This window comes from Centrocercus urophasianus, unplaced genomic scaffold (genome assembly GCF_019232065.1).
Source record: "Centrocercus urophasianus isolate 14NV4802_14NV808 unplaced genomic scaffold, USGS_Curo_1.0 seq_10, whole genome shotgun sequence".
Taxonomy (NCBI): Eukaryota; Metazoa; Chordata; class Aves; order Galliformes; family Phasianidae; genus Centrocercus; species Centrocercus urophasianus.
The window spans coordinates 85999308-86022297 of NW_024884142.1; the positions used below are offsets into that span (position 1 = coordinate 85999308).

At 42.3% G+C, this 22990-nt stretch overlaps 1 protein-coding gene across 2 annotated transcripts in view; it reads left to right on the forward strand.

Moving 5' to 3' along the window:
- The first annotated feature begins 914 nt into the window (after positions 1–914).
- Positions 915–22990, forward strand: part of DISP1 (dispatched RND transporter family member 1) — an 85591-nt gene continuing 63515 nt past the window's right edge. For both annotated transcript variants that reach the window (XM_042823934.1, XM_042823961.1), the window contains exon 1: positions 915–1007. The gene's annotated coding sequence lies outside the window, so the exon portion shown is untranslated. The remainder of the gene's footprint in view (positions 1008–22990) is intronic.

Genomic DNA, 22990 nt, shown 5'->3' on the forward strand with positions numbered 1-22990 from the left:
GCTTTGTGTTGGACGTTGGGGAACTTTCATTCTCAGAGCTGTGAAGCACGGGCTGCCCCGGGCGGTGAGGGACTTGCTGCCGTGGAGGGGCTCAAGAACTGTGAGGCTGTGGCACACGTATGTTATCAGTGGGCGTGGTGGTGGTGGTTGGACTAGATAATCTTAGAGGTCTTTCCCAACCTTAATGATTCTAGGATTGTTTTTTCAGACAGGGCCGCCTGCGACCTCAGGGACTTGTGGCGTAGGGCTTTATTGCGGCTGCCGCTAATCCCAACGGCCGAGGTCAGCACCGACGGGGCCGTCCCCAGAGCCGCGCCGCACTCAAGATGGCGGCCGGCAGCTGCCGAACACGGCGCCGCGCTCAAGATGGCTGCGTCCCCGCCTCCGCGGCCCGCCCCGCCGCCGGCGCCGACTTCCGGAGGGAGAGGGCGTCCGTCCCATGGTAACTGCGCCACGGTGGAGACGCCGCGGGGGCCGCTCGCTTCCTGCCGCGACGACGGGCTCAGGCAGGGCAGCAGCGGCCGCCTCCGTGACCTCGCAGCGGGCAGCCCACAGGTAGGCGCCGTGAGGCGGGCGTCTTCCCGCCTCCCCTCCTCGCCCGGCGTGCGGGGCGGGAAGGCGAGGAGAACCGCCGGGGGAGGCGGTCCCTCGGCGCGCCGAGGTGCGTGCGCGGCCCCGCGGCGGGAGGGCGGTAACGGCCGCGGCCGGCCCCGGAGGGCACTTGGCGCCCCGCCCGGCTCGCGGCCGCTTGGACTAGGCTGCGCTCGAGAACGGCGTCCTGCGGGGCGCGGCCACGCTCCGCCCGGCTCCGCCGCGTCCCTCCCTCCGGGCCTGGCCTTAGTGCGGACTGTTAGCGGGGCTCCGCTGGGGCGGCGCGCTCGGTCCGCAACTCTTCGGCGCCGGCTCGTGCTGTAAGTGGGCTGGAGGAGCCGCTGAGGCGGAGGGATGCCGGCTGCCCCGGCGTGAGGAACGGCGCCCGATGGCTTCTTCCCTTCTTCTGGTGGAAGGTATTAAAAGTTCACTAGAGAACGCGCCTGTGTGGAAGGCAGTAAGGTGCTCGCTGTTTTCTCAGCCTCTGGCTTAGAATGAAAAGTAGGGCTCTGCGTAAAGAGAGATGGTTCAAACTGTGTTGGCAAGTGGCATCACAGAGTGGTTTGGGTTGCAAGGGATCGCAAAGCCACCCAGCCTCACCCCCAGCCGTGGACAGGGCTGGCCCCCCAGTTCAGGCTGTCCAGGGCCCCGTCCAACCTGACCTGGAGCACCTCCAGGGATGGGGCACCACAGCTCTGTGAGCAGCTGTGCTAGGGCCTCACTGCCCAAAATAGGGTCTGTTTCTTCCTCAGGAGAGGCACAAAGAGCTGTAGTTGCTCAAAAGATGTGTCTGTAGGGTGTGGGTGTGTTATAAATGAACAGAGCTGTCTGATCACAGTGCAAGTAGCATGCTAGAGAGGACACTTACGGAACTGCTGGCTTGGACATGTGAAGAAAAAAGCCCCTGTTATGTACCTGTAAATCAGTAACAAGGCCTTGAGATAGCACATCCTAATTGTCACTGGGCTCATTATTAAGCATGGTCAGCTATAGAAGTGTTGGTCAGTAGAGCTGCAGGGGAATCAAGGGACAAGAAAGCAACTGGGGCAGATAAGCATGCAGTATCTTCTTGAGAGTGAATTCCTTTACTTGGCAAAGAGACCAGAGCCTGAAACAAACTGCCTGCAGGGGTTCAAGGATGTGGAACAGCCTTCAGACTGGGGACATGAAATTACAGTATGGGTTAGGCTGCAGAGGATCTTAAAGATCATCTAGTTCCAACCCCCTGCTATGGGCAGGATTGCCACCCACCAGATCAGGCTGCCCATGCTTATTAGAAAACTGTAGGTACTTAAAATATCAGCCTTTATAGGCTCTTGCTGCAAGCACGAGTTTGTGGTCACTAAATTGTTGACCATAACAAATAATAATGTTATGAACATTTGCTTGGAGGAAAAAATTGTGCTTTAGCTTTTCAGCGTCTCCTATAAACCACATCTGCTATTGGGAAGCTGCTGGGCTGATGGTGCAAATGAGCTGAGATACAAATTAAAAAGCCTAAACAAAACAAAACAAAAACTTGATGATTTAGTAATTATCTTTAGACTGGAAGCTTACGGAGCACAGCAGCCTTTGCTGACAGTATTCTGTTTAGGAAACTAAACAAGGGCATTGCATTATGTATTTTGGAAATCATTAAATGAAAAGCAGAATCATATCCTGCCGAAAGATTTATTTTCTCTTCCATAGCAAAGTGAGTGATATCCTGCAGTAGTATAGTAGCCTAGTTTGAGAACATGGTTATTTTGGGACCAGAAGCTTAAATGCGTTACATCAGTTAAAAGCAGATGGATGATGAAATTAAGGCCTTATACAAAGTGATGCAGTATGTTGAAGACCACATTAGCATTTGAGACCTGATAGTGTAACTCAGGAAAGTTTTTTCCTTTTGGGTGCAGTGTCTATGGGCACTAAATAAAACACAGCCGTTGGGTTTTTCTTGTTAATCTGCTTTTGAATTCCTAGTGCAGATGCAAGGTTACTTACAGGTTGCAGTGTGTCAGTAAGGCGTGTTCACCTGTGTAGGAGCTGGAGAAGAGCAGTGCTGGCGTTTGGGTTTTCCTGTTCAGGGGCTTTGTTTCAATCTGTTTGCCTTCTCCTGCTAATTATTAATAGGCAATACATGAGTTCAGTAGAAAGCTTGCTCTGGATTTGTTTATTGTTAGCAGACACACACATTGCTGAGAAAGGTAGATTTTTTTCTTTTGACTTTTTCCTCATCTTTTTGAACCTGTTTCTGTTGCCGGCTCTGCTGGAGAAAGGCACATGAAGCTGTTCTGCACTGATCAGAAAATTACTGTAGCAGGAACAAAAGATGTTGATATGGGGAGAACAATCCCAAAGGGCCTTGGGAAGAAAGAGATGGAATTCAGCTTAGTAGCCTCCAAAAAAGTCTCTCTGTAGAAGAGGTGAAAAATAAGACCATAAAAGAACAAAGGTAAAAAGAACATGTGAAAACACTTAGTTCTCATAATGTTACCCTTTCCCATGAGGAGTCTTTTTGAATGGCTTTCATAGTAATGTTTCTCATATGTTAACCATAGATGTGAGACGTAAGCTTTGCTTTCCTCTAAGCTTTTAACAGAGATGATTGATTTATTAGCTTTGATAGAAGTATAGAATTACTTGCAAACTTTGAAATACATAATAAGCACCTCAGATAATTAGCAAGCACACAGTTATCTCTCTTCAAAGCGATCAATGGAATTAATTTGGTTTGGTAACCATGGCTATTTTCTAGTTCAGCAGCCATATGGTATTTCTGAGTTTAGTGTGACTTCCTGTGAGCAGCTCTTACCAAGTCAGCTGTGCTCTGGTGTGAAGTGCAACAAAAATTAAACACTCCTGGAGGGTGTGAAAATGCTCTTTCTAATATTAAAAGAAAAAGAATAAAGACTGGTTGCTTTTCTGCCCAAAAGAAAATAATGTTGCTTTGTGGTGTAAGAGTGGACTGTAACCTCTAAATTACATGTTTAGTGAGACCATAATGCTAAAATAGCCTTGCTTGACACTGAGGGTTTTAATCAAAACTTGTCAGATTCATGTTTTGTTGTAAACAAAATACTTCTTAACTCTTAAAAATGAAAGCTGTGTAACTGTAACTTACCCTTCTAAAAGGATCTCTCCTAAGTGAAGTATAATAAACTAATGAGTGCTGATATTAATAGAACAGCAAGATGAAATTTCCATCTGAACTTTGATTTTGAGACTTGCGGTTGTCAAAGGCTGTCTGTCATCTGTCAAATAACTTTTGAAACTCCACATACAACAAGCCAACAGTACGGTGCAGCTGGCTTGGTGAAAACCCATATGGAGTAACAGAAGAGGCCTTAGCTAGGAAACCTGTGTGTGAAGGAACTTTATGATGATAAAAGGTGAATTCTTGAAGCTATCTATCCTCTGCTATCTGTGCATATTAGTCGCAGCTTAACTTGCGCTGAGACAGATTCTCTTGCATTCAATATTAAGATAAATACATCTGGCTGGTAGACAGTGGGGAAGGAGGACTGGAGTCAGTCGGTGGTGTGGGAGGGAGAAGATCTGAAAGCAGAAGTGGTAAGGCTGGATGAGCAGGGTGAAGAGGAGCAAGGATAGGTGCTGGGGATGGGGTGGGGGAGTGGTGATCACCATTAAGGCTGCTGGTGGAGATGTGGGATAGCATAGAGCTCGCAAGAATGAGGGTTTGTGGGGAGAGAAGGTGGCTTTGAGGGGAGACAGAGAGTAGCTGGTTGGTGGATAGATGAGTGAGAAATACAGAATCACGGAATATCCGAAGTTGGAAGGGACCCATAAGGTCATTGAGTCCCACTCCCGGCTTCACACAGCACCACCCAAAATCCAAACCCCACGTCTGGGAGTGCTGTCCAAATGCCCCTTGAACTCTGCCATTGGGGCTGTGCCCACTGCCTTGGGCAGCCCATTCCTTGCCCATCCATCCTGTGATGCAGACCCTGTCCCCAGCCCCCAGCTGCCCCTCCCTTGACAGCTCCCTGCCATCTCCTCGGGTCCTGTCGCTGTCACACAGAGCAGAGCTCAGCGCTGCCCTTTGCTACCTGTGAGGAGCTGCAGCCGCCATCAGGCCTCCCCTCAGCTCCTCTGCTCTGAGCTCAGCAAACCCAGCGGCCTCAGCCGCTCCCCATTTTCTTATTCCTCCCATCACATATTTCTGTAGTAAAGGTGAAAAGCTTGTGCTCTGGTCGGCTGGTGTATTCAGCAGATGTCTGGAAACTGCCTTCTGTTTGCAAGTATCTGAAGAAAGTTCTTGCTGTGTATCTTAATCTAAAGCACTGAGTTGTTTTTGTAGAGGCAGGCAAGCACAGCATGATAAAACCATTCTTATGCTGTCTCTAGCACAACACAATTCTTGTGCTTTTGTAGCACAAATTAATAAAAATGACTAAATTAAGCCTTAATTATTAACAGATGTGTGCCGTATTTTTTTCTTGTACAGTCTCTCCTTGTTAATGATCCTGACATGCAGATAAATGGTAAGGAGGCAGCTCTAGCTTTAATAGGAGGAAATGTATTCTTGTCATCTGAAAACATTTATGTTCCAGGCTCAAGTGCGTATTCTAAGCAGTAGTTCTTTCTTGCACAGAGCCACGGTGGTTGGAAATTCAGCTGCTGTTATCCCTGCGTTGCTAAGGATCTCTGACCTCCTGGAGCTTTAATTCTTCATCTTCTATCTTTATGTAACTAAGGTTGGGCAAGAGCTGTGAGCAGGCATCTGTTGTAGGCTTCCTGATATTTCTCCGTGCTGCTGCTGCCCTTGTGTGTGATAAGGTGTGCCTGTTGGAGCTGTAAGGAGTAAATCTCGAAGGCAAGCAGCTTTATTGCTACAGCTGACACTGTTCTTGTTGCTTGCTTTCCCAAAGTACCACATTTGCAGTTTTCCTAGGCGTTTGAAGAGGGTATTGATGAGCACTGTTTTGAGTTTGAATGTTCCAAGTACGCTACAATTGTCGTGTAACTTGTACCCGTTTAATCAATGAATATTCTTTACAACTATTTCAGATGTAATATGACAAATATAAGAAATCAGTTATTTCTGTGCACATCTTCTTAAAGTTTCTGAACCAGTGTCATATTTGACTGTATGTACAACATACTTTTTTTTTTTTTTAACCTTTTTAGCTTATACTTGAGGCAAATGGATCTCCCTGTGTTCAAACTGCCTTTCACAAAGTGCCTGTCTGTGATTAAATATTTATGTACAGGATGGAGCATCAAGAGGGAGATTAGAGAAGATGCATTTTGTAAACACAAAATCCATTCTACCTGGAATGTGAGTGGAATGATGCAGCTCAGTTTACAGTTTTGCTGCAGGGAAGTGCTGGAATTGAAGCTTTTTTTCGTGGGGCTTCATCTGTGCTCTTCTGAGTTAAACACGTTCCTGTTAGTTGTAAGACTTGGTGGGTTCCTGATGCCTGTAGATGGAGGCTCAAGGTATTTCTAGAAGTGAGACTAGAAGGCTTTCTTTCAATTGTTTCTGGTTTCTTTTCTCTGAATGTGGTTACTGTGCTCAGCAACATGGCTGATGAGAGATGCTTCTGAAGATGAAAGCATTTAATACTGTAATACTCGTGCTGGTATTCCAATATTGAAATAGCATGCTGGGCAACAGTTTTTTGAGATCACATGAGAACTTGGTTTTGTGCAAATAGCTTTGGGTGGGAGGAAGGAAGGAGGGGGATTTTGAGAACCAAAAGTAATTAATTAAGAATTGCCACAGCTATGATGTTTTGGGCTTAGAAAATTACGGAGTACCGTGCCACCTAGTTTAAATATCTAAGTTAAAATATTTTCCTTAATATTACATATGCTGTTCAAAATAATTACATAAAGCTGAAGGGAATTTTTTTCCTGTTGGAATAAACTTTACCCTAGTCTGAAACATGTGTTCTCACTTATTGTTGATAGCTTCTTTAATACCATAAAAAAACTCCAGCAGGTATTGCAAGAATTCGGTAACTTAATCTTAACTCTTTGAAGTTGAATCATGTGAAGTGTTCTAATTCTATTGTGTGTTTGTAAAGGCATCAGCGTGACATACAAATCATTATTAAAATAAAAGCTAAAGTTGTTAATGTAGCTTAGAACTCATTTCTGTGAGAGTAAAGTCTGGGAGTCTGAAAAACAGAACTTTTGTGGGCCTGAATTAATCATCATGTATTTTCTCTGGAAGTTAATGGTTGGAAACAGGAAAAAAATGTGGAATTTGCATCAAAGCTTTTGGAGAATTCAAGATAAATACAGTATTTGTAAAACTTATTGCTTTGTGATGATGTTAATAGATTTCTTTTGTCACCAGTTTCAGTGTTGTGGTTGGCCAGGCACCACAACTGGCCCTTCCAAAGGTAGCTGCTGACCTGTTGGGTCAGGAACTGTTTTTCCCTACTTAACCTGCTGTTAGGCAAAGCCAGTTTCAGATCTGCTGCATATCAGTACTTTGGCAACTTGTTCTCTCTTTAAAAAAAATGGTAGAGATGGCATTAGTGTGAAAACAAATACTGGCTTTGTGAGTGGTGCTGCCGAGTTATGACTAAGTATATTGATCTGCCCAGCCAACATAAACTCCAGACAGATTTTTTTTTCCATGGCCTTTCCACGAGAGGGTCACATGGCTGTTTGTTATTGCCCTGAATATTGAGCCCTACAAGCCAGAGTGCTTTACAGTGAAACGGGGAGGTTTTGAAGGAGGTTCTTTGGGAACAGACTTTCGTCACCAGTGTCTCTAGAAGGTGGCTCTTTGGGGCAGGTTGTCTTTCTCTCTCTCTTAACTTTCCAAAATCTTATACTTTGCAGAGACTCTTCAGTGTTTGTCACAGCTTTCCTGATATGTGGTACAGGGATTAATTTTTGGAAATTTGAACTACTTCTTTCTAAGCAGGACAGACTCACTTCTGTTTGCCTGTGCAAAGCGTATTTTTGTTTTTCCTTCAGTTGTCATCTTTTCCTCTAACCCTCAGTGATGATTCAAATATACTATTTCAAGTTCCTTAATAATGTGTAACTTAGGCTGCTAAATCTGTAAAACAAAACAAAAAAAAGATTTGAAGCTGTAATAAGGGGTCTGTGTATTTAAGGCCCACCAATAATTACCAGAGCTCCTGCTTGTCTACCCCGCTATTCAGTGCTTCCCTCTCCCTTTGAGGAAAGGGGTAGGTGGTCAGAGCTTCCAAGGTAAAATTGAGCAGACTGATAATTTTGGGTCTGAATGATATCCTGAAATGAATGTGCTGCTTTCTCTTCAAGGCTTAATGCCATCTGCTTTTGTGAGCCCTGTTAAGAGAATGTTCTGTGATATCTCCTTTGCTTTTACTGGAAACTTGTACTGGTATTTTTGTTGCAAACTTTCTTCATTGTGTCACAGCTCTAACTAATCGGAATGACCAGGGTGGAGTAGAAAACAAATACAGTAAGCAAAAAGATTGAACAAAGTAAATATTTATTTTGGTTGTTCTTAAGAAGCGTTTATCTTTTGTGTGAACTGCTTCTGGGTAGTCTTTGGCAATGTCTTTTTTTTTGTTATAATACAACACAGACAAAAGCAAGCACTCGTGTTCATTACAAGGGGGAGAGCACATGGATGCAGCAGTTTTGTTCCACTTCTTCATTTCTTCTTTTTCATTGCTGCCTTTTCTCAGTGAACTTGACCTTGTCTAGACCAGCTTCCTGAAACTCTTATCTATAATGTAAAGGTCAGCTAGTTGAGTTGTAGCTATGGCTGCCACGTGCAGCAGCTGTGATTTCACTGTGGTAATGTTCTAAGTTGCAAAGACAACACTTGTAGAAGTTTCTAATTTGTATTTCTCAACAATTTCCCAGCAGTGTGGTCTTGCTTCCTGCTTTGCAAATTCTTCATGCTGATACACTCATGGCCTAAGGCCATACGATTTGCTAAGCCAGCAAGAAACTACTTGCTTTACTTGCTTAGGTTAGCTTTCTGGTTAGCAGGTTGAGTGAGCTTTACAGAATCACAGAATCACAGAATCACCCGGGTTGGAAGGGACCTCAAGGATCATGTAGTTCCAACCCCCCTGCCTAGCAGGGCCACCAAACACACACATTCAGATCAGGTTGCCCAGGACCCCGTCCAACCTGGCCTTGAACACATCCAAGGACGGGGCATCCACAACCTCCCTGGGCAACCCGTTCCAGGGCCTAACCACTCTCCTTGTAAAGAACTTCCCCCTAACATCCAACCTAAATCTTCCCTCCTTCAACTTGGATCCATTTCCCCTAGTCCTGCTGTTGTCAGCCCTTTTGAAGAGTTTACTCCCCTCCTGGGTGTAGGTTCCCTTCAGGTATTGATAGGCTGCAATGAGGTCACCCCGCAGCCTTCTCTTCTCCAGGCTGAACAAGCCCAACTCCCTCAGCCTGTCCTCATAGGGGAGGTGCTCCAGCTTTACATGTGATCAGATGCACAGCAGGGTGACGGGTACAGCTTCACTGGAACAGGAGGTGGAAGCCTTATTTATTGCTGGTGAACTAGTCAGCAATCAGTTAGATCACTTCCATTTGTAAATTAAGGCTTGGTTTTCCCAGTGTAGCAAATTGATTGATTACTCGAACGTAATGCTGGGTGTTTACTAACTTTGAACTTTGTTCAAATAAGTAACAGTAAAGCTGAGTGATGAAAATATTTGAAGAAATTATTTGGTTGGAACCTTGATGGAAAAAGTTAGTTTAGATGAACTTTTCTGGTTGCGTATGTGAATGAAAGCACAGATTTTCTCTGTGAACTATTGACTGAGATCACTTCTATCTGTTCACCATGTTTGACCTGTAAGGAGACCAGGTAGTAAAGAGCTACTGGAGAGCTGGAGTCCGCTTGTGAAACCACTGCAATAAATACAAACTATCTTGTAAGCTTTTCTGGTGGGGAAAAAAAGGTACAAAGGTGGTAAATGAACATAATTTTTCTGAAAGCCAAATTGACAAGCGGTTGAATCTCCTCTCGTGACACGCTATCAAGTCTTATGTCTTTGGGAGAATGAAATGTGTTTTTAGTTTGAGTTTATTCAAATGACATTGTCTATATGGAAAAGCAAGGAAACGTTTCTCTAAATGCTGTAAAGTTGGTGAAAAACCTGAAGTAGTTTCATGGTGCACTGTCAGAGCAGAAGGTTGTCTTGGCTGAACAGTCTCTACAGAGTTCTGGCACTGATTTTTGGCTTCGGTGAAAAGTAAAGGCAGTGCAGTGTGAGCAACAGATGGTACTGAGGTGGGGGGCACTGGACGTGTGCTGGAAAGTGGGGTTAGGGTTCTGAATTATTCAAAGGAACTGGAAAAGTAGCCTGGGGGTTCACGCACCTTTCAGGTGAGGGCAGGACTCGAGGTCGTCTTTTTAATGGTGGTCTGCACTGGTGGACAGTGGAAAAATAGAATGAATTTTGTGCAAAGGGTCTGGGGAATGTTGCACTTAAACTGGGTGTGATTCTGTTAACAGAAATGTTGCAGGTAAGTTAGATATACTGAAATACACAAGCAGAATAACTCCATAAATAATGTGATAGCTCTTCAGTCTAGATTTAGGCGTGCTAGACCAGTTGGAGAGGGTATAGATGCAGATAAAGAGAACACAGTCTTGAAAATACCATTTTTAATTTTTAAAAGATGTTGTATTTTTACGAGAACAAATTCCTTTAAGTAACAAAGACTAAAGGGAGAAGGAACTACTGTGTTCAAACGAGATATAAAAAATAAGGTGTTTGCTACAGCTGTTCTGATGACAGAACCATCAGTAATGGGTTTAAATTGCAGCAGAGATGTGTAAATGGACCCTAGAAAAAACTGCGGATGGCTGGAACAGATTGGTTAGGGAGACTGTGGTATTTCCATTTTCAGAGGGCCTTTTAAGGCATGGATTAACTATGTCTAGACCTTGCTTTCCTAATCCCATTCTGAGAGGCTGAATTAGCTGATTTATTGAGCTTCTTTCCAACCATCACTTTATAGCACTAGAAACTCCTAGAATAGTTTCTGGAAAGCTGGGCCATACAAATTAAAGAGATATCAAAATGGTTAATAGCGTTGGGTTATTAATCGCTTTCTCATTTTGTGCTAATGGGTCTTGCTATCAAAATAGCACATCTGTACTCTCTCATTTCCACTCCCAACCCTTCAAAGAAAAGTAATATTGCATAACAAGGGAAAAATACTTTTATGAATCTCCTGGCTCACTTCCACTTGTGACTGTAAATATCTTCTAATTGACATGCTAAGCATATACCAGCGGCTACAAACTTCCAGAATCATCTTTCTTTGACAACTTCATACAGAATTTTGGAGACGCGGGTGAAATTGCACTCATAAACCCCTGTGGTAAGTTTGATAGGAACCTCTGAGATTTCAGACTACTTTGCTCTTCCTCTGAGTTAGAATTAAGATATGAAATAAAACATACCCTCATTAGCAGCCTTTATCTTGCATGCCCTTTTTCTTAAAACTAGCAATTAACATGCACAAATGAGAGGCGGTGTAATCTGGCAGCAGGAACTTGGACCTAGGAGACAGAATTGTCAGCATCTTAATCTTAGATATGGCACTGAATTATGATTTGCTGAAGGGCATGTTTAGTTCCTGGCCCTGTTTTCCATGCGCAGTGTGTATTGCTCTAAGGATTAATTTTTGTCTGTAGCTGCAGATGAGAAAATTCTTCAGACACGTATCTCTGTTCTGCATTAAAAAAGTAATATGTAAGCCCAAGCGTTTTCTCATTCTTGGATTCCCAAGTTGTTTGGATGCTTCTCTTACAATATCGTAAATTGAAGAAAAACTAGTTAATATTTTAGGAGCTTGAAGATATCCATCACAGAAGACTTACCGTTCATATTTCTCTTAACCTTTGTATTTGGAAAAGCGCAGTTTCTTTTCTTCCTTTGCTCTGTTTCTCCCCACTACTGCTGAAAATCTCTTCTCTCAAATAGTTTCACTGTGTGGCACAGTTGCTTGACTTCTTTCAAGTTCTGTAACGACACAGGTAGTTTGTAGAACTTGCATTTTATTGGAATCCCAGTGCTGTTGTATCACGTTGCCTTTCTAGGTGAGGAGATTGTGTCAGTGTTAACTGATGTGACTTGCAGTGTTGGTACAGCAATTTCATTATTTTTTTTTAAATCTGAAGTTCCTTAAGAAGGCAGGGGGCATGCTGTTATGATTTAATTCTGTTTTGACAAACCAGCAGTGCTGAAGAGTGAGAGGGTGTGTGGAGTCTTTAGGACAACGAAATGCCTTTTTAAAAGCTGATGGCATCAGCCTGAAATCCCTGTGAGGTTTTTTTCTGCAGGTGTGGGTTTTAAGTTTGGGCTCTATTGACGTTTGCATTCAGATTTATTATTACTGTGTCACCCTACAGGGTTTATAGTTCCTTCAGTGTATTCTCTGTGAAAGAACTGGCATCATATTTTAAAAGGTTATGTTGAAGTCTGGTTTCCACAGCACAAGTTGCCATGGATATGTCAGGATCTTAATGTTTGTTTGCAGAGCAATGAAGGAGAGAAGGTTCTTGCTAGCTGTTTTCAAATTTTCAAATTGTTTTGCATCCAAACGATGCTGTTCTCACCAAAAGTTACCTGTCCAGTGGCCATTAATTCTGCTGTCTGCTTTGAGAATGGATTAAGCTCATTCTGGAATGAGTTCATGCAGAAATGTCTGTGTGTATTTTTATTTTGTATTAGCTTTTTAGTTGTCCAGGTGCATTTCTAGGTAACTTTTTTTTCCCTCTGTGGTGAAGTAAGCCTGCTTGTTGTGTGCCCTGCAGTACTTTGGAACTGTGTCAATCAGCTTTTAAATAGGTAGACATGAGAGCTCAAGAACTGAGGAATGCAGTACTGCCTCTGCTGTATTAAATACAAAATACCTGCTCAATTTTGTGCATCTTCATGAAGCAAGGGAAGGTCCAGAATTTCCTGTGATGTGGAAAAATGAGGTGGTGATTTTTGTCTTGTGAAAAGCTGACATAGCAAGCAAATTAAAGCATACATCTCCTGCATACTTTGAGATGTGAATAGATTGAATGCCTGGGAGAGACTTCTTGCTTAACACAACACTCAAAGTTTCTTTTTGGTTTATTCCTTGTTTTTTTAACTATCACTTCTGATTTATTTTTCTCCCTTTCCAAAATAAGGATCATGATGATAAACGTGTTTGTGCAGCTGCTCAAATCTTGATCCAGAGACACAGCGCACTGACTTCCAAGCCCATGCAAACTACCTGCAGAGCATGCCAGAGCCTGCTGCTGGGGAGAGTGTGTGACGAAAACAGGAGTCAAATGGTGACTTGCTTAGCACCCCAATCACACTGGTAGAGGCATGGTCAGGCATGTTTGAAATCTGATGAAAATGAACCCTGTCTTTTATTTTATAGGGAAGGTACAAGTAGACTAAATACTGGTAGTATCTTACCCTTAGCTGTGCTAAGGACTTGGCTAACAACTCCTATAGGAGATGTGGCTGGTTTCATTGTCAGAAGAAGCTGAAAGAGAAGCCTGAAGTAAAGAAGCAACACAGAGGAAAGGAAAATGCAAAGTGGAAAATGGGAATGTCCTCACGTGGCTGAGTCAGGAAGAGCATATATTAGTAGACCTTCGGAAAATAGTTAACCATTTTAATGAGGCAAAAAACCAGCAGCAATTTTCTTTGTGAAAGGTAGCCTTGTGTGTGTGCCAGGAATACAATTATTGCTCTGGAACTCCACTGTCACGGTGGCTCTGTCCCATCCCACTTCATATGCAAAGGAAAGTGTCTTTAGGGGCAGAAGCTTGGACATAGTCACCAGTGTAGCACAGTACTGGGTGCCAGTCCCACATTAATTCAGCTGTAGACCTTCTTTTAAAGTTCTTTTGCGTGTAAAGCGTATTAAAGGTGTTTTTTGACAATGTGTGTATCATGAAACTGAAATGATTCCACAAAGGAGCATCTAGTGTATTTTACAATGTGTAAGTAAAACACCCTTAGTGTGCTAATTTTAGTGAGGTACATCTGGGCTGAATTTCCGAGCTGATAAACCTGCATTTGGTATCCATAGCAATAGCTGCAGAGGTGTCTGTCTGAAGTGAGAGTTACAGGGAGATATGTTATGGATTGTGCCTTTTATAGAGAGTTTGCTTTACTTTTATCTATGTAGTGCAAAATATCTTGAGTGATTCATCAAGATAAATTCCACTTAGCAGTCACTGCCATTAAATACCTTCCATTTCCATTCGGAATCTGCCCTGTGTGTTCCGTGCTTCCTGTACATGTTTGGAGATGCCATTAACAGCGTCCTTCTTCCAAGCCAAGCACCCAATCACTGTGTGTGGGGAAAGCTTCATCTTGCAGTACAGCTAGGCAAGCTGTGGTTTTCTTGGACGACACTCAACTTCTTTGGGAAGAAGGTGGATATGAATTGGAGCTTTGGGTAATCTGCTTCTTTGGTGGTTTAATCTCAGACCTCCTCTCTAAGCAGATTTCTAGATAAAACCTTTTTGTGTTGGTTTCTTTTTTCTAATCATCCCACGTGTCTGTTTTTCTGTGTTTGGAAATGGTGCTGTAGTGAGAAAGGCCACTTGGGCTAGTGACAGGGGAAAAAAACCCGAAGAGCAGCATACATCTGCTGGATTACCTTATTTTCCATCAGTACCTTTAGCCAGCTCCAGCAGCTGGCTTCCAAAGCTAATGCTACCAGCCCTTGAAATCGGGAATATTCTTAGAGCGATGTCCCTTAACTGTTCTCAGATTTCCCGTAACCCACAGTGAGAAACCTCAGATACGGAGAATCACGGGAAGGAGAAAATCCTAAATGCTAACTGAATGCCCTGTTCGTATTCCAGAGGAGCGATGGCTCCTGTGAACATGTTGGTGGGAAGGAAGCTGAGAACAATGTTCTTGAACTGTGCTTGTCTCCACGTTAGTGCTGCATAACAATCAGAGTGGTATAATGTGTCTTTTGAACCAGCTACAGAAGTGAATAAAACTGCAAAGTGAGAATGCTAGATCTATTCAAAGTACCAGGTTCTTCTCCACTGAGAAAGGGTTAATAACTATTCATTTTTTTCCTCAGTACGTTCATAGGTGGTTTCCAGTGTGAGAGACAAGCTTCTTCTATGGGCTGTAGAAATCAGTCTTAGTATTCTGAATTTGCATTCGTCAGTATTGTTGATTCTCTGTAATCTGCTTTTGATGTGATTCTTTGCCTACAGGAGGGGGGTGACCATGGAATGCTGGTTGATGTATTTGCTTTTGAGAAGTTGGTCCCAAACAATAGGCTAAGTTTCAAACTGCCTAAAGTTCCCTGTCTTGCAGACAGGATGTGGCAGCCCCCTGAAAGCTCGTGATTTGCACTTCTAGGAGGAGCTTCTCTCTGGCTGTGTTGAGGAGATTTGTTATTCTTGATCTCTATGGGTATTGCTTGTTTAATCCAGATGCTTTTTATTAATGTTATGTGCCGAGTGCCTGAAATAAATTAAGATCTGTAGGTATGCTCAGTTTAATAAATGAAGGCATCTTTGCATCTATCTGAGATTTCAAAGGGGGACATCTTTGCTGGATAGTTTGTGACAGTTCTGTAAGGCTGCCAGCTTTTGAGGAAAATATGTCCTGAGAAATGATATTGTTTATAGATAGTTTCTTAAAGGGTGTAGTTGAATTCGTACTGCTCAGTCTTCTCTTGTGATACTTATTTCTTGTACGAGGAATAAATGTTGCCTTAATGTTCTTTTCTTAAAATGGTGACAAATAAGTGCATAGACTTAATGGGAAGAATAATTTCTTAATTCTCATAATTTTTCATTCACATTTAAATAGCTGTGCTACTTAATCATGTTGGCAGTTGCTTTCGGAGATGATTTAGCTGAAATTTTGAGAAAGTTCTTTGCTTTTGATGTGATAACTATTGTCAATAATCCTCAATGTCATGATGAAAGCACTGAGTCCTAAGGCCTCAGATAGCTTTTCATATTTTTTTTGTGAAATGTAACTGCAGTAGTCTCCAGTCTCCATTTTGCTGTGTTACTCCTTTCTCCTCATTTTGAGATTAACATGAAACCATTTCACATATATAGTACTGGAATTTCTTTGTATTTCTGGGTAAGAGGAGAAGGACAAAAACATACAGACCTCTAAAACAGACAATTTAATTTCTGAAAAAATGTGATTAACTGTTTGCTTGTGGATTGTAGTGGTCTTGAAGAGAACACTGCATAATGAATGCACCCAAGTACTGCATGCATTCTAATGTCTCTTATTTAGTAAGGGGCTCTGGCTTGCCTGAATTCTACTTAGCTGTGAAGCTTTTGTTCCTTTTCTGCGATATTTTAAGCATTTTAGCAGCTGTCATTAATTGTGAGGTTGAAGAGTTTGAATGCTAGCTGGAAACACGCGGTGCATGTTGCCGGTGTCGTGAGGTGCAGAAGATGGTAAATAGCGCCTTGTTGAAAGTTCTTGTAGGCATTTTCAAAAATCTTGAGAGCAATTTGTCAGCACATGTTGATTTTGTTTTATCAGAACTTTGGTACTGTTTGCTGTGGAGAGAATTATGTACAAAGTACTCTAAAATGAATTTTAGGGGTAAATGGTGCTGAAGCATCATATGGCCATAGGCTGCTGAACGTGTATGTAAAAATGTAACTTGCTGACCTAACTGTAGAGGGTGAAGATTAAACCAGTAGCAGAATGTCACAGCATCAGGGTGAGAGGCAGATTTTTACAAAGCACTTTGTTTTGTGGTCTCCATTTCCCACCTAGAATATTTCTGTCTGTTGAATGTGTCATGTATACATATGTAGAGATACACTTGCATAATGCAATGAATCTTCCTGCGGTCTTACAGACAAATGCTTTGGGGAAAGTTAAATTTCAGGCAAGATCTGTTACTGTGTGCCTTATTTGGATAGATAAAGCTATCCAGTTTGTAAGAGCTTATCTTGTAGCATTAGCTTTGAGACTTCAATCTGTTTGCAAAAGGAGCCTTGTAAAATTGCAGCTGAAAGTGCGCTGTAATTGAAGACTTCAGAGGCAATTAATTGAGCCTCCTTAATTAAATCTGTGGTTGAAACACTCTTATAATTAAATCTTTTAAAAGTATTCTCCGTATCTCTGTACAATGTTGTGACTAATCTATTCAGCTGGGTAAATGAGGATTGATACAGGCCTCTCTCTTGAGCAAAGTCCCTAGGCCGTAAAGCTGGCTAAAATAAATGTAGACATTTGGTTTTCATTAGCGTTGTAACTGAAACAAAAACATTTTAATGACTGATCCCAGAGTATTTTGAAGTTTGTGCAACTTTGCTGGGAAGGTATTTAAACCATGGTATCAGTTGCAAGTTGGCCATGTGCCGGTTTTTCCAAGCTGTTTCAGAGGGTGAGGTTGAGTTTGCATTGTGTTAGGACAGGAGAGCTTGGAGAGAGGAGAAATAGCTACAGCAAAACCGGTGCTGGTGAAATAAATGAAGCTATCTGCTAAAAGGAGACAGTGGCAGCATTCGTGTTGTAGCACAGGTTGCTGCTTTGTTAAAGAGCTCTCTCAGTTCTCTGAAAAAAATGTACGATTTAAAGCTTCAGTACTTTTAATTAAAAAAAAAAAAAAGAAAAGCCAGAACCTAACCAAGGAGTTTGTGTATTTTTTTAAAAAAGTTTTTTTTCTTATTTTAAACTGAATGTACAAAATGAAATCCTGCTTTCAAGGGAAAGCACTTAGATTGCTTACAGAAATTCTCAAAAACACTTTTCAGGGTAATACTTGAGTTTCTTTTGGGAGAGAATGGTAATAAAATCTGATTTAAATATTAGCATGCAGACTTAGTTTTTGATAAACTAAAATAAATGATGTCTTTACATTCATGGGAGAAGCTGGAGGTTGTTTAAAGTGTCATAAGGTGAGGATTTCTTATTCTGCATCATGCTGCAGGTGTTGTGTCAGGTACTGCTGTTCACCCAGGGTGTTTCAGGTGTTCATAAACTGCTTCACCAGGAAGTAATGCCTGTGTTTGGCACAGGATGCTGTGGTAGGTGGTGCCTACCAAAATGATGTTGGGTTTTGGTGCCTGTGGGGTTTTTCTTGCGTATTACTTAGGGTTAAGTGGCAATTAGGGTAAGACAAGATTAATTCATGTAGGCTATTAGAAATTGATCACTAGAGCAAACTACTGTTTCTTCTGGCAGCAACAATATAAAACAAAACCTAAGAAGCTAATCAGGGAACAACTAAATAGAACAGATGCAGGTTTTCATGGGTGTATCTTCTTAGTGTAACCTTAATGAAATAATTTGGCTGTAATTGACTAAAAATGTTCTGATTAAAATCTATCATAAACAAGTAGTGAACTGTGAGTGGCTGAAAGTCAAGATTTTCACCCTGACTTTGCAAATGATATGTTAATATTTGACTTTTTTAATACTAATCTTCAAGTTGATTCTTTTTTTGTTGTTTAAACTAGAGATAGCTTGCCTGAGTTGGAGACTTGTGGTAGTACTGGTTCCATGTTGTTCAATGGATGGGAAGAATTTGAATCTCAGAGGACTGAGTAGCTCTTTGTAGCTCTGTATAAGGAAGAACGCAATTTTCTGATCATGAAATACCAGAAACTTCCATATAATATGGTGCTTTGAAATTTCTTCAGCCAGATTCTGGTTTTTATGGCTTTCTCCATTCTAATAGTCATTAGAGGATTTAAGAAATATATTATTTTTAGTAGATTAAGCTTAGGACTTTATTTCTTGAGAATACTCAGTCAATATTTATTACTGTTTTGGGAGCACCGTAATCTTGGTAGTAAAAGCAAATATTAACACGGTGCTGATGTTGCTGATGTTAGCATGAAAAGAAACTTCAAATCTACCCTAAGGTATGAAAAGGTTTATTAATAACGGGAGAGATGTCTGGTATTCCTTTGCTATACCAATTTATTCAGTTCTTCTTTTAACACTCTGGTAGTTTGAGGGGAGTTGGCAGAGTAAGTAGAGTAAAAGAAAGTCCTGATTTTTAATAAGGTCTGTTGAAATGCCAGGTGTGTATAGAAAGAGCAATGCTCTTGCAAGCGTAAAGGAACAGAGTAAACAGGAAGAGTGCTTAGTTGAAAAGCTGAAGAAAAAGCAAGTTGAAGAACAACAGGGAAAGTACATAGGAGAGAAATTGTGAGAGAATTTAAGTTAGTGGATAACGATGAATTGGCAGGAGCTGCAGACTCCTTTGAGGGCAGAGAGGTCTTGCAGAGAGACCTTGATAAATTACAGAGTTGGGCAATCACCAACTGCATGAAGTTTAACAGCACTAGGTGTTGGATTCTGCAGCTGATATGGGGCAACTCTGGCTACGTGGTCAGACCTAGGGGCAAGAGGCTGACGAGCAGCTGTGTGGGAAAGGGCTGTGGGGGTTCTGGCTGGCAGCAAGTTGAACCTGAGCCAGTAGTGTGCACTGGCAGCCACAAGGCCAACTGTACCCTGGGCTGCTTCAGGTCTGGCACTGCTGCTGGGTGAGGGGAGAGCTTGTCCTGTTCTGCTGTGTGCTGTGTGGCCTCATCTACTGCACTGACCACACATCTGGGCACCGCAGCTTAAGTACTTAATGCAATTATGTGTGCCCAAAGGAGGGCTACAAAGATGAGAAAGAGTCTGGAGGGCAAGGTGCACGAGGAGTGGCTGGATTCCCTTGTTTTCTTCAGCCTGGAGCAGAGGAGCTGAGAAAAGGCCTCATGGCAGCTGCAACTCCTCACATGGAGCAGAGGAACAGCGCTCTGGTGACAGTGACTGGGCTCGAGGGGATGGCATGGAGCTGTGTGGGGGGGAATCAAGTGGGGGTTAAGGAAAGGTTCTGCCCCAGAGGGCAGTGGGCACGGAACAGGATGCTGGAGTTCAAGGAGTGTTTGGATAATACTCTCAGACACTGGGTTTAGATTTTGGGTGGTCTTGTGTGTAGCTGGGAGTTGGATTTGATGATCCTTTTGGGTCCCTTCCAACTCAGGATATTCTATGAAAATAAGACGTGCTCTCAATAGAAAAGGCATTTAAAGAATATAGGAATGGGTGAGTTGAATCGGTCTCATTCCACCTGGCTGCTTCCTAGCTGGGGTCTGGTACCTGTGGCTGGGCTGTGCTGGGGAGAATCTGTTGAGGCTTTTTTGCCTCAACAGCTTAGAACAGAGCTCCTCTTGGGTAAGTTCGGCTACTGGAAAGATTATGTACCTAGTGAGTACAAGTCATCCAGGCTTCCTTTATGATCAGTGAGGAAAGACTTGCACCTTTAAAATGTCCTGTATGAAGGCAGTGGCAAGATAAATGTTTCAGCAAGCAGTTAAACTCTACCCTTTCTGGGATGAAGTAGCACAAGGCAGTAAAGTTCACGTGTGTGCACACCAGCTCTGGCATGTGTCAGATCCACTTTTGAAGCAGTTGAAGTATGCCAAGGGAGAAACGCAACCTAGGGTGTTTGTTTGAGGAGAACAGAATGATCTTCACTGGTCTTTGCTAATATTCCCTAGTGTTTGCCTACAGAAGCAGCTCAATTCAGGGGCAGATGGGCACCAGGGCTGCCGGAGGTAGGTATGGGATTGGAATCTTTTTGTTATGAATCTTATTGCCTTAGAGAGAGCGATTTGTTATGGGTTTAGCCTTACAAAGCTTAACATCTTAAACATCAGACTTGTATCTTTCTTCCAAGTCACTGTCAGCATTTGCACTATGAACAGCTAAAATGTTCTTGTCGACTGTGGAAATGTGCAGAGCACTAAATCTTTCTGTATTTCATGGTTAGCATTGCATGGCAGCACATTCTAAAGGCTGGTTGATTTAAAAGATATCGAAGTGCCAAATTTAAGTTTTATTGAATGTTCCCTCGTTATGAGCAGACAACTTGCATCTCTCTCCACTGCTAGGCTGCAACTGGCAGCAATATTCTTTCTAATGACTCTTGAGCATGGAACTCCAGTAAGAGAAACAACATCTGGCTGTAGTAAGATGTTGAGTTCTTTGTCCTGTTTTGTGATGTCCTTGTGCCAAGTGCAGCTTTGGTGGCTTCATCCAGCTGCACCCTGGTTCTAAGATGTGGGAAGAAAATGATGGCAGTGTATTTAAATACATAGGATGCAGACAGCTGATAGGAAGAGTGGATATAAGGTGAGACTATAAAATGCAAATATCATAAATGTGTGAGCTTTAACTCTTTGAGACGATTGGGAATGAAATTCCCTATTTTTGAATATCTCCTCTGTACACTTATCTAGTTTTTGTCATGCCATATTCCATTTCTTTTCACAATTTATGTAGCGTTAGTGTCTTACATAAAGATTTGATTTTTTTTCTCATGTCTTCTAGGAAGATAAAATAATCAGGATGGCAAAAGCACTGCTCTGTTAAGGAAAGGCATGATGGAGGTTAGATGGAAAATTTCTGATTCAGAAAAAGTCAGCTCGGTGATTCTGGTAGAGCAGAGCAAAAGCAGAGGCTTGGAGAATGAAGGAGCAATGCTGAAGGGCATAAGGAGTCAAATGAGAACAAAGATAAAGAGATCTTAGGTGGCAGCTGCTTTTTGCCAGTACAGTAATTGAATCTAAGAGCGATTCAAATGAGATATTTGTGTATCTGAAGAACTGGAAGGGGAGAAGTTGAATTAAGTAGTTTTAAAAGGCAGCAAAGTAACGAGAGTTACTTTTACCAAGCCTTTTACAATTTAAATAACACAGTCATAAGCATGTCCTATTGTAGAGGTGAGAACATGTGAGTATTCATCTCTGGTGGGACAGAGGTTTAGTGGAAGCTGTGGCAGGTGAGGTTCTGTAGGAGAGAGGGTATGCCTGAAGTTGTACCAGTGCCTTACTTTACCACTGAGCATGTCCTTGGAAGCAATCTAATTTGTGTGATTTGTGGATTTGTTTTTTTCACCTTCTCCTTCTGTTTGCTTCATCACTTGGGTAAGTAATAGGGGAAAGTGTGGTGTTGACTATAGGAATATTCACTTGAAATTTAGAATTTAACTGTTTTGCATTTGGCAAAAGGAAAAATACAGCTGTGTGGGTGAAGATACTGGCACAGTTTGTCTGCAGGAATGGAAAACATAAGTTTGCTTTTTTTAGGTGACAGAGCATGCAGTAATGCTCGCATATGTAAATTGCCTGTGTGTGCTTTTATGCTTCCATGCTCAGAACCCAGTGAAATGAAAGCAAAACGTATTGAAACAGGCAGTGCCTACTTAGCAGGCTAGAAATATTTCCCATTTACGTTTGTAAGCAAAACAATACAATAGTACCTTGAGATGAGAAAAATCATTTCTCTCACCTGGCAACTTTCTGAACTTGGCAGCACTTTCAGTTTGCAGTTTTCATTTGTGGCCCTCCTGCTGTTTTCATCCAAGTCCAGGGAAAGGGCAAGAGGCAACAGGCACAAATTGAAATAGAGGAAATTCCATTTCAGTGAAAGAAAAAAACTTCGTGTGTGTGTGATTGAGCAGTGGAACAGGTTACTCATAGAGGTCCTGAAATCTTCACTTTAGGAAATAGTGAAGACTTGACTGAGCAGTGCTCTGAGCAGCCTGCATTTGTTCATTGTTCCCCCAACCACTCCATAGTGAAGTGAGCGTATCAGAAGTGAGTTCTTCTGATACAAAGTCAGGGTGTGCACAGCAGTGGGGAGTTCTAAGATTATATGTTTCACTTGGAAAAACAGGAGGTAAGAATCAGGGTGTTACTGAAGTGTCATCCCTTTAATTATGGGTTTTTTTCATTTCACTGTTTATTTGCTTTTAAAAAATGAGTGTTTTTGCTGATTTTCCTTTCTGCAGAAACTTGAAGGGCTTGTGCTTCTTACCGAGGGCTTTGGAAGTACAAAGTGTGACTGTCTGCATCCATCAGTGTTAGTACAACTTCATGCTCGGCATAAGTCTGAGTTGTTTAATTGCAAAGTACTACTACTGTGGGAGAAATGGCCTCCAACATAAACTACTACTACAAATCTATTTGGTTTATAACACAGAAATTGCAGTTCTTGGTGGAAACCTGTGGACCCGAGACTGCTTGGGGAAAACATGCCTTTCAGGGAAACTGCCCATGCTGTGGCAGTCATGCTTTGCTCTAAAGAGTCTGATTTTGTCATCACTGGAGATTTTGAGAAATCCATTGTCTTGTGAGTTGATTCAGCACAATCATTCCTGCATTTCAGCCATAAAATTGGAAGTGCATATGGTTGCGTATGCAATTTTTTATGATATTGGAGTCAGTTTCTTCAAGAGAAATTATTGAGGGCTCCAGGTGTGGAGCCCTCAGTACAAGAAAGACATTGAGATTTTGGAAAGAGTCCAGAGGAGGGCGACTAAGATGATCAGGGGGCTGGAGCACCTCCCCTATGAGGACAGGCTGAGGGAGTTGGGCTTGTTCAGCCTGGAGGAGAGAAGGCTGCGGGGTGACCTCATTGCAGCCTATCAATACCTGAAG